Genomic DNA, 13640 nt, shown 5'->3' with positions numbered 1-13640 from the left:
ATCATTTGTCCATTGCTGTGAGTGAGGTGTTGAAGTCCCCTATTATTTTTGTATTATTATCAATTTGTTTCTCTGATTTGGTTATTAATTGGTGGATGTGATTGGCTACTCCCAAGTTAGGAGCATAAATATTTACCATTTTTATATCCTCTTATTGGATAGACCCTTTATTTTTTTTTATTGTGTTACATTAGTCACCATAAAATACATCATTAGTTTTTGATGCAGTGTTCCAAAATTCATTGTTTATGTACGACACCCAGTGCAGTGTCCTTCCTCATCTCTTATTATAGTCTTTGGTTTAGAATCTCATTTTTCTGATATGAGGATTGCTACTGCAGCTTTCTTTTGAAGTCTTTTGGCATGATAAATGGTTCTTTACCCCCTCACTTTCAATATGGAGATATCTTTAGGTCTAAAATGAGTCTCTTGTAGACAGCATATGGATGGGTCTTGCTTTTTTTATCCAACCTGATATCCTATATTTTGATTGGAGCATTTAGCCCATTTACATTCAGAGTAAGTATTTATAGATATTAATTTAATGTCATTATATTACCTGTCTGTACAGGTCCCTGTTTCTGTAGATTATCTCTGTTTCTTTCTGATCTGTGTTACTTTTAGGCTGCCTCTTTGCTTACAGGATCCTTTTTAATATTTCTTGCAGGACTGGTTTAGTGATCACAGATTCTTTTCATTTCTGTTTGTCCTGGAAGCTCTTTATCTCTCCTTCCATTCTGAATGACAGCCTTGCTGGATAAAGTATTTTTGGCTGCATGTTTTTCTCATTTAGTAAATTGAATATATCATGCCAGTGCTTTCTGACCTACTAGGTCTCTGTAGATAGATCTGTTGGAAGTCTAATGTTTCTACCAATGTAGGTTAAGGAGCTCTTGTCCCAAGCTGCTTTCAGGATTTTCTCTTTATCTCTGAAATTTGCAAGCTTTTCTATTATATGGGTCTTGATCTGTTTTTTATTGGTTTTTGAGAGGTGTTCTCTCTACCTCTTGGACTTGAATGCCTGTTTCCTTGCCCAGATTAGGGAAGCTCTCAGCTATGATTTGCTCAAATAAACATTCTGCCCATCTCTTCTTCCTTTGGGACCCCAATAATTCTAATATTGTTTCACTTTATGGTATTGCTGATTTCTTAAAGTCTCCCCTCATAGTCCATTAGTTGTTTTTCTCTTTTCCTCAGCTTCCTTCCTTTCCATTTATCTTGTCTTCTCTGTTACTCTCTCATGCCTCATTTACTCCAGCTGTTAGAACATCCAACTTAGACTGCATCTCAGTTAAAGCATTTTTAATTTCAGCCTAATTAGATTTACTTTCCACACTAAGAGATTCTCTTATGTCTTTTAGTCTTTTTTTCATGCCCAGCTAGTAACTTTATAATCATTATCCTCAATTCCAGCTCTGACATTTTACTTATACCCACATTGATTAGATCTGTGACAGAGAATATTACCCCTTGTTCTTTCCTTTGCTGTGAATTCCTCCTTCTAGTCATTTTTCCCAGAGAAGAATGGATGAATGAGAGAATAAAATAAAAAATATCAACCATGACCCACAAATACACACTAGACAAATACGAAGAATTCAGAAACCAAAAAAGAAAAGGAAAGAAGAGAGAATATAACCTCCGGGTGGACAACAGGGGTTTCACTGGGTTCTGGGTATATTTTGGTCTATTTGTTAGAAGACACTAACTCCCAAAAGTATTAAGAAAAAAAATTTACATATATGCAAAAATAAAATTGATTACAGTGAAAGAAGCAAAAAATGAAGAATATGTAAAATGTAAATATAAAAATGAAAGTTAAAAAGGATTTAAAAACAAGTGTTGATTAAAAAAACTAGTTGAAAGGGGAAAAAGGAAAATTATAAACTGAAAGATTTAAGAATCAGGAGGAAAAAAACTCAAATTCTATATACTATTTTCTTCTAGCACTGGAGTTCTGCAGTTCTGTGTTCTTGGTAAACTTGATATTCCCCTGATGTTATAGCTGGTCTTCTTGGGGAGGGGCCTGCTGTGCTGATTCTCAGGTGTCTTTGCCTGGGCAGAGTTGTACCTCCCTTTGCCAGGGGCCTGGGCTCAGTGTAAGCTGCTTTGAATTCTTCTATGTGGCTATTGCTCTCTGAAGGCTTTCTGCACCACTCAGAGAATGAAAATAAAAATGGCTCAGCCCTGATCTCCAACTCTAGAGCTGAAGGTAAACTCTCAGGGAAAAGAAATCTTCACTTTTGTGTGTGCCAAACTCTGTAAACTGCTGTGCTGTGCACCTGTGCCATTCCCCCAGGGGAGAGAGGAGGGTCATCCTAGGCCTGTAGCTTGCAGGACCCCTGCACAGAAAGAGGTTTTCTGATCATGCTGGGGTTTGTGGTTTATGGAAAACCGGGCTGAGAGCCCACTCCTGGGCTTACCAATCATAGCCAGTTTCCCTGCTCTAATGCTAGGGAACTATGCTGGTTCAGCCAAACCTATTTTTTCTGTGACCCCAGGGACCCTGAGACCACACCGTCCCACCTAGGATTCTGCCCCACTTTGCCACCCGAGCACCTTTCGGGTAGGGACATCTCTCACTGGAGCTGACTTCTGAAAGTTCCAGTTTTGTGCTCCAGGGCTATATCACTTTCAGGTAGCTGGTTTACAGAGGCGCCCTTCCCCTGCCCCCATTGTATCTTTAAATATAACCCCTCAGTTTCACTTCTTTGCAATTCCTACCTTGCAAAAAGTGGCCACTTTTCTATATGTAGAATTCCAGAAATTCTTTTCTCACATCTCAGTTGAATTCATAGGTATTTAGAATTATTCAATAGTTATCTCACTAAATTCAAGGAAACAGATGAGATGAGGTCCTCTACTCTTCTGCCATCTTGCCTCCCTCTGAAAACCAAAAATATTTTAGATGTTTCCAGTTTTACTTTCATTTTTAAAGTCACAATATCAAGATTCCTTAAGTTGCTTGAACCTTGCATTTCTCTGAGATCCTTTAAAAGGAGCATGGAATCATAATTTACCTTAAATTTTAATTAAAACCTTGGGGACATAAATGCCAGCATGTGAACAAATTGTGTTTGTGTGTGTGTGTGTGTGTGTCTGTATTTTTTAATCAGCAAATCAGGTTGATGATGAACAGCTTGAATTCAAGAGTAAAAAGGAATCACTTCCATGCTAAATCTTCCCCAACTTTATGTCATAAGCACCAGATACAGTTGTATAGGTGCAGCACAGTTTGGCACAATTCTGGTTCATTAGAATTGGTACTGAGTTCTCAGGCTTCTACACAGGAATATGTGATATGAAAGGCTGGAAAAGGTTCTTCATGTCTATCTAACTTATGTAATGTAAAAAATAGTGTGCTATCTCTGCACAGACACAAAATACACTTTAACAAAAAATAAGCAGTGGTTAGTAGGAGTGACAAGTGTACTGACATATACAGGAGTCCCAGGAAGAGAAGAGATAAAAATAGGAAGACAAAATACTTGAAGTAATAGTAGCAAAAATCTTCCCAAATTCATTGAAGAGCATTAATATACACTTTCAAAGATATTAACAAACATCAAATAGGACAAATTCAAAGAAATGGGACTTAAAAGGCAAGTAAATACATAAAATTTTAAAATGTGTGTTAATAGACATATTTTAAGATATAATTTGTATAATAATATAGCACAAGGGAAAAGAGGGACCTGTGCTTTGTATGAGCAGTTTTTGTAAATGATTAAAAGAGTTGATATTAATACAGACCAGATTATTATGGATTCATATGCTAGTTTTTAAAAAATATTTATTTATTTATTTATTTTAGGAAGGTGCGGTAGAGAGAGAATCTCAAGCAGAATCCCTGTTAACTGGGGAGCCTGACATAGGGTCTCTAATCTCATAACCCTGATATCACTACCTGAGCCAAAACCAAGAGTCAGATGCTGAACCAACTGAGCCACACAGGTGCTCTAAACTCAGATGTAAATTGTAATTGCCAGGGCAAAAAACTATGAAAATAACTCCTCTAAAACAAAACAAAGGAATTAAAATAGTCCACTAAAGCATATTTCCTCACCAAAAAGGAGCCAGTAATGGAGGAACAGATGTATACATACACACACACACACACACACACACACACACACACACACACAAAAAAGCAGTTATAGTCTAAATGTTGATGTTGGAGTTAAAGCCTAGGTAGACCATGAATTCTGTACTCTTACACCCTCATTACAGAATTGTGGAATTAAGACTAAATTTTTATCAACATCTGAGAATACGATGTACATTTTCAATGTTTAATTAGCAATACAAAAATATATATAAACTGATAGCAATCACCAAAGATAGCTAGAAAAGAAGGGAGAACAGAAGGTATAGGGGTATAGACATGCATTTCTAAATGTACACTGCAGAACAGTCTCTTTATAAAGCAGACACTCTCTCAACAATAGAGGGAAGGCATGAGAGGTAAGCTTATAACTGGATTCTTGTAAGTCTCTTTAAAGGTGTTGGATTTCGGGACACCTGGGTGGCTCAGTGGGTTAAGCCGCTGCCTTCGGCTCAGGTCATGATCCCAGCATCCTGGGATCGAGTCCCACATCGGGCTCCTTGCTCAGCAGGGAGCCTGCTTCTCCCTCTGCCTGCCACTCTGTCTGCTTGTGCTCACTCTCGCTCTCTCTCTCTCTCTGACAAATAAGTAAATAATAAAAATCTTTAAAAAAAAAAAAAAAAGGTGTTGGATTTATTCTCTTGAGATAGGTGGTCAGTGGGCACCACCGATTCACCTGACGTGCACTAGTCTAACATTCAGTCCAGAACACTGCATTTGGGAAGAGGCCTGGTGGGACATACGAACTGAAGTGTTATCAGCATGTAAAATGCAGTGAAATCCTTGGGACTGATGAGGTCCCATAGAAAGTGGACAGAAAATAGATATAAAGAACAAACCTTGAAAAATGCCAGTGTTCATAGGTCGGGGAAATGAGGAGAAACCCACCAAGGAGACAGAGAAGGAGCCATCAGGAAGGCAGAAGGACCACAGGGGGAGCAGAACATCATTGAGAGTGGAGGGAAAGGAGTGTTTCAAAGAGAGAGCACTGTTGACTGAGTTAAATGATGCTGACATGTCAAGTCAGATAAGCACGGAGAACTGGCCATTGGGTTTAGCAAAGTCAAGATAATTAGTGTCTTGGAGAAAAAGAGTTTCACATGCTGACTGGATGTGTTCAAGGGAATAGGAGCCAAGACATTTGAGACAAATTGGAGAGGAGTTCTTGTGTAGGCAGGAGGGATGAGACTCATACTATAAGTGGCGGGCTGTCCTTCATGAGGGTCAAAACCAGTAACTTCAGAGTAACATCAGAGGAGTTGGCAGTGAATGCAGATCCAGGACCCTGGTCAGTGTTTTAGTTAAGACTGTGAATTATCATCCGATAGCTTCCATGTTCAGTTACTCCCAGTCAGTAGCTGGGACTGTGGGTGGAAACACTCCTGGGAGGTTTAAAAAGAAAATATGGGGGGAAATATCCTCTTAGAGAGGCAACTAGGGAAACAGGATGCATTCTGGTGGCTTCGAGGACCAAACTGATGTGAACAGTCAAAAATTTAAAGGGATCTGTGTCATTATGACTGTTTCCCTCTAGATGTGTGGATGCTAGCAAGGCTACTTTATCTTAATTTATATCTAAAAGCTTAGAGGGGGCACAGTGGCCTTTCTAATGTAGAATGTGTATTTGGGGGAGAAATGTTTTAGAAATGGGACAGATACTTGGGCAGTAGTTTGAAGTCAAAGAAGATAGGAAAGCACTGAGGGAATGGGATTCAATCTCCATGAATTTCCCCAATAATAATTAATATTTGCAATAGAAATTCCTGATAATTATTTTGCATTAACACTTTTCAGCAGGCAGAGATTGTTCATTCCCTAAGGAAAATATAATCCTTTGAGGCTGCCTCAACAAACACCATGGGGATTACATTCATCATGAAGCTTTCCAAAAGTAGAATTTGGAGGCAGGAAATTTCAAGATCAAGTACATAATACGTTCCTATCCTGAGGATTGTACTAGGTGACATAATAAAATATGACTTATCCGTTAAATTTTTATACCAAGATCCTCTTTAATACAGACAACCATCACAGGGAAGACATAGAATGGTGGGAAGGCACTTTGTAATTTCCATAGGTATGTCTCTGTGTTGGTTCTGGGTGATCAGAGTATAAATCCCTCAGATCTAGAAGCCTCTTGAGCACCCCTGGGTCCTGTCTTAGTGGTCAGGGCACAAAGAGTATCTGGAACTCCTCATTCCCCAAAACTGCTTCAGGGAACAGATGACTCAGCTCCAACCATTTCCTGTCTCTGTATGTTTTCCTGTGCATCAAAGCCCAGTTTGAGAAATGCAGGAAATATTACTTCTGTTTGTCTAAGTCATTATTTATATATTGGTTAATAGTTTACAGGAGAGCAGGACAGATTGCTGGCAGAAGTTATCAGGTTTAGGAAGGAGAAAAGGCCACTTTTGTGAAGGCCCACTTTTCCCTACTACATTGGGAGACTCAGAGCAGTATCTATTAACCATGATGATAGGTGTCTGACTCTTCTTAATCCCACTCTGGTCATTCATGGGAAGGGGCTGGTGGCACTAACTGTCCCTGGCTCAAGCATCTGATCCTCTTATCTGATATTACAAATAATGGTGAACTCAGAGGTGTTATGTCCTTTGTCTTTGATCTACATTTCATTTCTTCCCCAGTGAGAACCAGGTGTTCCTACTGCATCCGAGAAAACTTCTACAGCCATGAAAGTAAGGAACATTAGGGTCCTTTACTTTGCCTCCCAGAAGGGAGATATTAATAAGTGGCAGGAAGAAATTCTATAGCTACTAGATAGATTCTATAATTCCTTCTTGTAGCACTGAAACTGGTATAGGTGCCAGAATAGTCCCCGCTTTTATTTGATGGTCCTCAACCTAGGGAAACCCTTTGTCAGACCCTAGAGTGGGATAATGTGACCACCATTGTCACATACCAGATTTGGGGGGAAAGTTCTAGCTGGTGAAAATATGGTAAAATATTCTTACACAGAAACAATTTCTTTGGGATGCCTGGGTGGCTCAGTGGGTTGGGCATCTGATCATGATCTCAGGGTCCTGGATCGAGTCCCACATCGGGCTCTCTGCTCAGTGGGGAGCCTGCTTCTCCCTCTCTACCTGCCCGCCTCTCTACCTACTTGTGATCACTCTCTGTCAAATAAATAAATAAAGTCTTTAAAAATAAATAAATAAATAAAAATTTTAAAAAACAATTTCTCTGATTTACCTCTGTTTGTACCTAGCAACATATTCAGTAAATACGTTTCCCTTTTATGTTTTTCACATTTATTTTAAGCCCCTTTTTTAAAAAATAGTAAATGAAAATATTTATACATATTTTAAATTTTATAAGGAACAAAAGTAAAATCAAGAAAATCAAGGCAAATCCTGGCAGAGCTTATAATGTTGGGATGAGGCATAAATCTAAAACCTTCCTCTTAACTGCAATAATGTGGTTACTTTTGTCTGTATTGTCAACATTCTTATACTTGAGATTCAAGTTACTACTTATTAGCCTAAAGGGTTTTTATATTGGTATTAACCCAAAATTTACTCTGTAAAAGGAGAGCATTGATGATCGGTTAACAGGAAATTACTGGAAAGACATTCTAGGTAGCACCTACTGAGTTTATAACCCATTAGAGTCCACCAAGGTGGTATGATGTGTTAGAATCTATAGGGTTTCACTTCTGCAACAAGTCAGGAAAAGCAGTGATCAGTTCTCTGTAGACATGAGGGAGGTGGGAGAAGTTCTAGGAAAATTAAATATTAAGGATAAAGCTCTCCAGCGATCATTTTATAATATCATATTTATTAATGCTGTTTATTTCTTTACTAAATATTTTAAATATACATTAAAATTATGTAGACCTTTAAATGCATTAACTAAATCTCCTATAAGGTAGATTCTTATAAAATACACAAGGTGACAAATGTATTCTTTTAATCTGTGAAGACAACATGCTTGAAACATCCAATAAATTTTGGAGTGATTGAATCTTTTAAGAGCTGGACTTAAAAGCCAATAGCAGAAAATTGGGAGCATTGGAGAGAGACAATGAAGAAGGATAACCATTTGAAGGTCCCAGTCTGCTCTGAAAGCCAAAGAAGCAAGCAATGTTGTCAGGGAACTATTAGTAAGGGGAGAAAAGCTATAATTTTGATTTATATATAAATTTACAAATTTGTATGGAAGAAATTCTACATTAAACTAAGTAGCTAAGGCCCCAAGCAGTCCCAACTAAGGACACAAGGGCAGACCAGAACTAGCAATTAAAGCAGCAGCCACCATGGAGGCTTTTAATGGTTAGGCTGACATTAATAACATTTAAAGGTTTAATGACATTAATTGTAACATTATTACCTAAACTTTGGTTGTCAAGATATGCACTGAAATTGGATGAAAGCCTTATAATCATTTTAACTAGTTAGCTGACTCAATATTGCTTGAGGGACTCATAAGCTCTCATTAAATAGGAAAGCCACTGGCCTCTTCTCCCTGGCATACAACACAGAGATTTGTCAGTATAAGAAGTTAATTGTAGGGGCACCTGGGTGGCTCAGTGGGTTAAAGCCTCTGCCTTCGGCTCAGGTCATGATCCCAGGGTCCTAGGATCGAGCCCCACATCGGGCTCTCTGCTCAGCAGGGAACCTGCTTCCTCCTCTCTCTCTCTGCCTGTCTCGCTGCCTAACTGTGATCTCTATCTGTCAAATAAATAAATAAAATCTTTAAAAAAAAAAAAAAAGAAGTTAATTGTAACTCAGTGCCTACAATATGCTATATTTGCCATTTGATCTTTTTATTTAGGGCTCATATCTAAAATCAATGTATTTGTTTTACCCCAATGCCAATGCTATAAAAATTAGATTTTTCTGCAGTTTCAGGTTTTGAAGAATGACTTTCTTTTTTCCTTCCTGTCCTCTGAAAATGAACATTTTATATAATCTATACACCCTCCTAAATGTGCCTTCCTACTTGTTAATCTGTTTTCATGTGATAAACTTGGAACTTTAATTCATTTACACAGGTTTACCACATCATTCTCAACAGGACTGAATACACAGAATAATTTTTCTCATTTATGATGAATTATAGGAGCCAAAATTAGATAGTATCCTATAAATTTATCCAAACAGAAATTTTATAAAATTCTTTGGGTATGAGACACATAATTGAGGCTAGTAGGTTGACTATATGTAAAACCAACTTTTTTTTTCCTTTTTTCTGTCCACTTAAAACCAACTTTTGAAATTAAAAAACTGTGTTTTTACTTAACTATGGATACATATCTATGCTACTATAATTTTTTTTAAAAAATCATTAAACATATGTATTTGTTTTTTCATAATTATTCATCTCCTTCAATTTAAAACCAGAAAATCAGGCCTATTCCCCTGCCTGATGTCCAGTCAGATTTTGGATATTGATACACTATAATTTTTAAAATCCTTATTTATACCATTTTATTTGTATAATAAAGACAAATCATGTTAATTGATGTTCATAGATTCTGAAACCAGAGAAACCCTTTATGGAATTCAGTATCGATCACACAATTTTGCATGGATTTTGTACCTGGTGCTGTGAGTGTCCCATCCGTAATACCTTGTCTTCCTCCTTCAACATTCATGGGTCTGACTTCCAAGTGCCAGCATTTGAATTGCTTTACCTGATCACTTTCCCTGACCTCCAGAGCCACTTTTCTAGCCCACTGGGCTGAGAAAGACAGCCCTAATGCTTGGTGCATCTACCCCAAGGCTTTTAATCAATAACTGATTCTTCTTAGTGTATCAGTTCAGCTTTATGGAAATTCACCCTCCCTGCCCTACAGGTAGCTTCACACCAAGATGCATATTCTACACTGCCTCCAAGATTTTTCCAATAGGCTCAAGCTTCTGTTTTTATAGTTTTGGCCTACATGATCACCTACCCTTCAGGGACTGGATTTTCTTGGCTCTCCCCATTTCCCACACCTCTACCTGTATTTCCTGGGATTACCTTCTAAAAACCATCTTAGATGAATAATTGTCTCTGGGTTGGTCTCTGGACAAACCCAAATTAAGATAGATATTTAAGTAGAATCAATGCTTTTATTTATTTAATTCGTAATGGGAGAAGATATTCACGGACAACAGGAAATTTTGAACATAGAAACTTGACATGATTTTTATGTTCATAAACATAAAAGCTATTTGTAGAATTCTGGGTATTCTACCACCAAAATATTTGATTGTCAGAATATATTGCATTGCAATTTTAAAAATTATCATTTATACCATATCCTTCATATAATAACTGAGCAGTGTTAAACTGATGTTCATAGATTTTGAAAGCAGTATTGATCACAAATTTTGGGGAATGTGCTTATGACTCTCTTTTTTTATTTCTAGAAACTGATTTTATAAAGAGAAATAGTCCAGGTTATTTTTGTCAAGTAAACTTTCCAAAAACTTAATTTTTCTAGAAATAGGTAAATCATACATTTAAAAAACTTATTATAGAAGTGCCCACAATAAGTACTGTGTGGTTACATGGATTGTATCATCAAGCAAAAAGATAATCTCTTGTTTCAATCTTCTTTCATAAGATTCCCCCACCCTGGGATGTTAGGAAAAAAGTTATTATAATCTTATGAATATTCATATATAAATATATGTAGAGAAAAAACAAGCTAAAATAAATTAAAAGGATTGAAATTATGCAATGCATCCTTTCTGATCATAATAGAATAAAACTAGAAGCCAATAATAGCAGAAAAAACAAAATCATAATTATGTGGAGATGAGAGAATATGTTCTTTAACAACCAATTGTTCAAAGAAAAAAATACAATAGAAATTAGAATATACCTTGAAACTGTTCAAAACAAAAACAGAATAAGTCAAAATTTATTGGATCCATAGAATGCCATGCTACAAAGGAAATTTATAGCTATAAACACATGTGTTAAAAAACAAGAAAATTCTCTAATATAACCTAATATTATATCTTTTTTTTAAATATTTTATTTTTATTTGACAGAGAGAGAGAGGGATCACAAGTAGGCAGAGAGGCAGACAGAGAGAGGGAGAAGCCGGCTCCCTGCTGAGCAGAGAGCCCGATGCAAGGCTCGATCCCAGGACCCTGAGATCATGACCCAAGCCAAAGGCAGAAGCTTAACCCACTGAGCCACCCAGGCGTCCCCCTAATATTATATCTTGAGGAAACTAAAGAAGAACAAACTAAAGACAAAGCTAGAAGAAAGAATAAAAATTTAAAGTTGAGATATATGAAGCAGATAATAGGAAAAAGAGAAAATCAAAGAAATCAGAATTCAGTTCTTTGAAATTATCAATAAAATTTTTAGGTAGATTAATGAAAAATGAAATTATTAAAATCAGAAATAATTGTGGGTAGATTACTACTGATTTTATATAAATGAAAAGTAATATAAGAGTACCATGAGTCAGTTAGGTGTCGACTCTTGATTTTGGCTCAGGTCTTGATCTCCGGTTGTGAGATTGAGTCCTGCATTGGGCTCCTTGCTCAGGGGGAAATCTGCCTGAGACTCTCTCCCTCTCCCTCTCTTCCACCACCCCCACTAGTGCATGCTCACTCTCTCTCAAATCTTTAAAAAAGAGAGTACCATGAAAATTGCCTAACCTGATGAAATGGGCAAATTCCTAAAAACACAACATATAAATGCTCCCCATGAAGAAAAAGAAATTCTGAACAGATCCATAATTAGTAGAGTTTGAGTCAGTAATTAAAAACTTCCCAGCAATGGAAGTCTGGACCAGTTGATTTCACTGGTGAATTCTACCACTATTTAAACAAACAAACAAAAACAACAACAATGGATCTCACTGTTTCTATGAGTTGGAAGTCCCTGATACAGACCATCTGGATTCTCTGCACAGGTCTCATGGATGTCCCAGAAGGGGATGGCCTTAGTTTGCAATTTTCATGTGAAACCCAACACTTTTGATTGAAAATGAACCAAAAAGTAGAAGAGGGTTCATCTATGGTTTTTCTCATGGTTCCTTTCTTATTCCTAGATCCTGGAGTCATTTTCTCCTTTTTTCATCATTAAAGGATATTGAATTTTGTCAAAACTTTTCCTCCATTAATTAGATGAACATGTGTTTTTTTTCCCTTCATTGTACAAATATGATGTAGTACACTGATTGATTTTTGTATGTGGAACTAAGGCTGCCTTCTAGGAATATTCTCTTGCCCCCGACTATACTGTATGATGTTATTAGTATGCTCCTGGATCCAGATTCTGATTATTGGGAATTTTTACCTATTTCTATAGAGACGCAGTTTTCTTGTTTTGAGTCTTTGACCTTTTTAACAGGGTAATACTGGCCTCATAGAATAAATGAAGAAGTGTTCCCTCCTCTTCAGTAAGAAAAGTTTATGGAAGATCTTTTTTTTTTTTTCCACCCTGGTGGGATTCCAGCTCAGTGAAGACATTCAAGTGCTCCTCTTTTGTATCGTCTCCCTATTATAGATCTTTAACCTGCTGGCAAATGGCATGATCTTGGGACCCATTTGGCTAGACCTCAGACTGCATACCCCCATGTATTTCTTCCTTTCTCATTTGGCTATCATTGACATATATGCTGTTGCTTCCAGCAATTTGCCCAGTATGCTAGAAAACCCAGTGATGCACAAAAATACTCTTTTCTTTGTCTTATGCACTATGCAGATAATTTTGTTTGTGACTTTTGCTAGAGCAGAGTGCCTGATTTTGGGTGTAATGGTCTACAACTGGCTTGTGGCGATCTGCCATCCACTCCAATACACTGTCATCGTGAACTGGAGAATGTGCATGGTCCTGTTTGTCACTACCTGGGCATGTGGGTTTTCCCTGGCCCTAGTGTATCTAATTCTCTTTCTAAAGTTGACCTTCTGTGGGCCCTAGGGGTGACCACTTCTGTGAAATCCTATCTGTCCTCAAACTGGCCTGTGGTGATACTTGGATCAGTGAAGTTTTTATCTTTACTGGTGGTGTGTTTATCTTAGGTGAGCCCCTTTCCCTGATGTTGGTCTCCTACATACACATATTCTGGACCATCCTGAAGATCCAGACAAAGGAGAGGCACAGAAAAGCCTTTTCCACCTACTCCTCCCATTTCTGTGTGGTTGGATTCTACTTTGGCATAGCCATAATGGCTCATTTGGTTCCAGACAATAGCCAATGTGAGGAGGAGCAGAATATCCTTACCCTGTTTTACACCCTCCTCAACCCATTGCTGAACCCCCTCATTTACAGTCTGAAGAATGTTCAGAAGGCACTATAAAGGAGGTTAGAATTTTACCTCAGGGAACCTTTTTCCTTAAGAGATGTGATTGGTGGTGCAATAAAACTCAAGAAAACTCCCCCAGAAGAGGTGTGATTTGATGATGAGAATTATCAGGGTTACATTACCAGGTAGCAGAATAGAAATCCCTGGGCCCTTGTTCTCCATGGAGATAATAATATATAGATCAAATTGCCATTGTGAAAAACCAGTTAAGAGGCTGCAGCACCAGGCAAGCACAAAGCCAAGAAGAGACACAGTAGA

At 37.6% G+C, this 13640-nt stretch overlaps 1 pseudogene; it reads left to right on the top strand.

Moving 5' to 3' along the window:
• Positions 1-5322: 5322 nt before the first annotated feature.
• LOC111151878 lies at positions 5323-13376 on the top strand (annotated as a pseudogene).
• Positions 13377-13640: the final 264 nt, after the last annotated feature.

The sequence above is a fragment of the Enhydra lutris genome, unplaced genomic scaffold (genome assembly GCF_002288905.1).
Source record: "Enhydra lutris kenyoni isolate GAN:26980312 unplaced genomic scaffold, ASM228890v2 scaffoldscaffold27, whole genome shotgun sequence".
Taxonomy (NCBI): Eukaryota; Metazoa; Chordata; class Mammalia; order Carnivora; family Mustelidae; genus Enhydra; species Enhydra lutris.
This window is presented reverse-complemented; position numbering and strand designations above follow the sequence as displayed.